We start from the raw sequence: 5,029 nt of genomic DNA on the forward strand, positions 1-5,029 counted from the left end.
AAGCTGACTTGAGAATACTTTTGAGATAATGCCTGCTATAATGGTATTGGTACACCTGGTATATGACCCATATTCTTGCATACAAGTTTGAAAAAAGCTGCTCTTTGAAATTTAGAGGCCTAACTCATATTTAATAAAATGAGTTCACCGGTCGTGGCCAAGTTCTTTGGGCTTTAAGTAAACAATATGAGATATTATTTTCTAAGACACTCAACTATTTGACTATTAGCATCCAGTTGAATTGTAAATTAATTTTGCACGCCAAACGCAAACTAGTGATTGCAGTAGATCTCTCTTAGCTTTCATTCTTCCTCACGTCTGGAGGAGTGAGTTATCCGTTCTAAAACTACCATTAAGTAATTTTCACAAATTTTATTGAAAATTATGAGAAATAGGAAACAGGGATTTGTAGACAGTAATGAGACGCTCCATTTGGTATATACGCCCTCACCAGGTGGCATGTGCTGTGCAGATACTATTCCAGAAACTTTTCTTAAATAGTGAGCATTGCAATTTCAAAGGCGAAATAAGGTTAATCTTTGCATTCTGAACGTTAGGATTTTTTTTTTCCACTAGGATTTAATTAAAATAATGTAACTCAACAAAAGGGTTCTAAGCCAAGCAAGTATGAACTTGGTTAAATGTTGCCTTTCGGTTGAGTATTTTATACTTGCAGTAGCTGGTTGAACAATGTTGTCTAGTTGAGCAGCACTGTGGTCTCTCAGACAGATCTCACAATTAAATACCTGCAAGATAAAATGGTGCTACACACAGGGTCCAGACCGGAGGAAAAGGAGCCACATTGACTCTGGATGATGGCGATAAGATGCCCCGTTTTCTGGGTCCTGCCAGTCAACGCTGTCGTGTTTAAAGTAATGTCCCCACTCAGTAAGTGCATAGTTTTAGTTTGCTGGTTTTGTTTTGCTGATCATCTGAGTGGAAAGAAGTAGCATGAAATTAAAAACAAGCAGAGGTTTTATTTAAAGGACAGGGGCCTCAGGGCATGAGTGTTTGAAGAGGTGGGACGGATGCCACACTTACTGGAGGGTCTGTCATCTCTTTCAGGAGGAAAATTGGATTCAGAAAGAGATCCCTAAAGGTCGACTTCTCAGAGATAAGGACTTCTTATATTTAGAGGTCGCTACAATGACTCCTGACTGGGGGTACATACTCATCTCAGTTTCATGTGGTTTGAGAGCGCCTTTGGCTCAATGTGTTGACAATGCCTCTGAAACTTGATAAGCAGTTCATATTCTCTCCCTTTGAAAAGCCTTGCAAGTTAAAAGTTCTCATATTTTTCTTTCCTGGATTGCATTAAATCTTTTTTTAAATTCATGGAATAGAAATACATCTTCCTTACTATATAAGGATTGCCATAGCACTGCTTACTATATATCTTGAACTAATTAGAAATAAGATCATTACTAAGGAATAAAACATTTTATTCTTTAAAACAAAAAATTAAAATTTTGTTGACCGTAGTGAAGTTTCCTTGACTCCACAGATTTTATTGACTGTACCTTAAAGTTAAACTCCGTAAGAAGCTTCACTAAAGAAAACTTATTTTCCTTTTAATTCTGGAAAATTTCAAAACATACACAAAAGTGGAGAATAATATAACAAATACCCATGTACCCGTGTCCAAGCCCCAACTGTAGTCAACATTTTACCAAAATTGTCTAATTTTTAAATTTTATTTGCTTATTTTAGAACGTAAACCAGATGTCATCCATAGAGCCATCATTATAATCTCTAACAGTTGAAGACTCTATAAAATAACATAACCATATTACTGTATAGAATTAACAATTTTTTAGAATTTTAAACCTTTAAAAAATATTTTAATACTGATGTTTCCATAAGGTTTATTTCTGCATTGCAGAAGTGGTCTGTCCTTGTGGCAGCATGGTTTCATACTGAGACATAGCATCTTAAACCTATCTTGTTGGAAAGCATGGCTATTTAGAGGAATCATAGAGGGACTAAAGAATTCAACCCAGTTTGCTCACAGAAATTAGGGCTGTTGACAATCTAAAATTCTTATAAATATGGATTACTGATTAAGTAATCAGCTTCCAAATTTAGCTTCCATTTTATTTTCTGCCTATTTCTAAAAGTTTAAAAACATATTCGTTTTAAATAAAAGGGGAGATGAAACATTTTTACCATTGTCTGGATGTTTGCTTTTTCGACAGTCTGGTTCTAAAGTGAATATACTGTTTGGAGCTATAGCTATGGACTTGTATAAAATAAGTCTTCAGCCGTAAAGATGGCTAACTTTTGAAACGGTTTTGATGGATGAGCTCACTAACAGGTCCTGTGCAGCTCTGTGTGTGTGGACGCGTGTGTGCGTTGTGCGTGCATGTGTGCGTGTGTGTGTGTTGGGGGGTGCCATTAACAGTCCCATTCCCACAGGAGGATAAGTTAGTCTTGCTACCTGAGGGTCAAACCAACCCGGAAGCCCAGGCAGAAGAGGCTACATCTTTTCAGCCATTGTTTCTTTTTCTTCTGACAAGTCTGTTCCAAGGTCGCAGCCATTTTAACGTAGCCATAGCCTGCCACCTTTGAGCTGCAACCTTGTGTAGTGCGTGTGATCGATGTAGTGAGACGTGTTACACATACAAAGCTGTGTCTAATTTTGTTAGATTCCTTTGTCTCAGATCTCATGCTGACTCCTTCAGAGCCCTCCTCAACATAGACATGAAGACAATTTATGAAAGGTGACCTTAGTGTGATCTAAGGGCTGGAAAAATGCAGGAATAGAACATGTGCCTTGATTTAATCAAGTGGACGGAGACTCATAAAAGGCTGCTGAGTGCTTTGCAAGTTAGAGAGGCAACTTTCCCAAATGTTATTTCCTTTGAATCACAAACCATCCCAAAACAGAGATGGTATTAGTTCCAATCTATAATTGGGGAAATGAGCTCAGAGTAAGGTTCCGTGGCTAATGGGAGCTTGGGCTCAAACCCAGCTCTTGTGCATGCCGCCCTCTGTCTGCTGGTTAAAAAGAAAGAAAGAAAGAAAGAAAAAAGAAAAGAAAAACTCAGGTGGCTCTTCTCCATTTAGACCTTGTATGTACTACCTTGCCCCTTTTCTCTTCCCCTGACCATTAGCACCAAAGAAGGACCGGAAGTCTTTGCGCCAGGTGTTCTGTTGGGTGCAGGCTAGAACTCTTGCAGTTCTTATTCTAGAAGGGAAAGAAAGATGGGCCAAGTCATTCCCATTAGATTGCAGTTGTCAGAAGCAAATGGTACAACAAAAATAGCTAAAGCTGATGTTAATAGTTGATATTAAAAATTTACCGTGTGTCGGGTGATATTCCAAATATTCGTTCAGGTAGATAAAAATGAATTCTTTCCCCGGTTTATAGAGAAAGGGAGGGTATGAGAGGCTAAATAAGGAGCCCAAGGCCACAGATCAAATTAAGTCCCTGCTCTCCCAGTTACTTCCTGTTTGCTGGCCAGAAAGTACCAAGGTTCAGCTTGCGACATGACAGTACAGTTGTAAAATAGCAGATTTGAAGTATTTTATCCTGCCCCAGAGCACCTACCCCGCCACTTTGCTTCTGAGCCCACGTCATCCAGATTTGAGTGAATATGGGTTGATTCATATGAAAAAGCTCCTAAAATATGATTTCACTGTTTCTATCTTAAAGCAGTTCTGTTTTCCCATGAAAATTCACGGGATGGGTAGAAATTAGAATTAAGATACTTCACTCTAAAAGCAATATTTTCTGAACTGATTCCTGTACATACTAAAAATAAACTAAAAAGAAATGATTTACCCAGGAAAAGCTCTGTCTGCCATTTGCAAAAGTAATCATGTAAATTAAATAAAGAATAGAACACAGAAAAGTAGAGAAATAAAAGGTATCAAATATTCGCAGTTCCCTCCCTAATGATAATTTGGTATATTGTGATATTATATATAATCGTTTAGTTTGCTTTTTAAATTTAATATTACTACATAAAATACTTCTCTACACCGTTACATAGGCTTTGTAGGTACAATTTTTAACGCCTACAATATATGCTGTAACGTCTCTCAAAGTTCGGGTATTTATAATTAATTGTTTTTTTAAGTTAATTTCTTTGTTTATCTTTTGCTTTTCTTCCTATGAGTTTTTTTTTTTTTTCATTTGTTTTGTTTTATGGTTTGTTTTTTGCAGTGACCTGAACTGTAGGAATCCGATCAATTTCATTTAATTAATATATCCCCTCTTCTGTACCTTGCTCTCTGTCTTAAAGTTTTATGCCCTATTTAGACTTGGATTTTACAAAGATTTCTGCTTAGATTATTCTGAAATAAAAACAGTTACTTTTTAAAACAGCTTTTTCAGTTACATTTTCTACACTTTTTGAAACCCATAAATAATTCTGTTAGTGTTCTGGAAATGACAGCCAAATGAGAGGGAAAATCTAACATAGGATGGTCGGTGTTGTCACAATGACTTAGACTTACATTCTTACAGCTCCTGCCATTTTTGTGAAATGGGTTGACCAGTTGTTTCCTAATTTAGTGACTCTGCTTTTAAGCCTTTCTGTCCTGAGGCAGAATTTTGAGGTGTGCCTGCAGCTCAGATCACCTTGGTTGAGTCCCAGCCTCATCACTTCATGCCTGTGTCACTATAGTTACAGAAGTTTTCAGTGCTCTGCTTTCTTGGCTTTAAAGCGGGAATGATGATAGCAGTAGCTTCCTTAAGATGGAGGATTAAATTAGCAAATGTATGTAAAGCGAATATTTGTGAAATGGGAACATAATACATGTATCAATATATTGGGAGCCTCTGGTTATATCCTCCCCTCTGTCTATGTCAGTGTGCTTGATTAATGGCTTGGCTGAGGACATTAATGTGCTAATCACATTTGCAAATAATATGAACGGAAGAGTTGACGCTCCATGAAGGCAGTTTGGACTATTGACTCAGATGATCCGAAAAGATTTGTGAACCCTGGAAAGCCAGGGAAAGCTTATAACCTAAGAATCAATTTAGGGTTTAACGTATCTTTCACCTTTGTAATGACAAAGT

The sequence above is a fragment of the Pteropus vampyrus genome, unplaced genomic scaffold, assembly GCF_000151845.1.
Source record: "Pteropus vampyrus isolate Shadow unplaced genomic scaffold, Pvam_2.0 Scaffold78, whole genome shotgun sequence".
In the NCBI taxonomy this organism is placed as follows: Eukaryota; Metazoa; Chordata; class Mammalia; order Chiroptera; family Pteropodidae; genus Pteropus; species Pteropus vampyrus.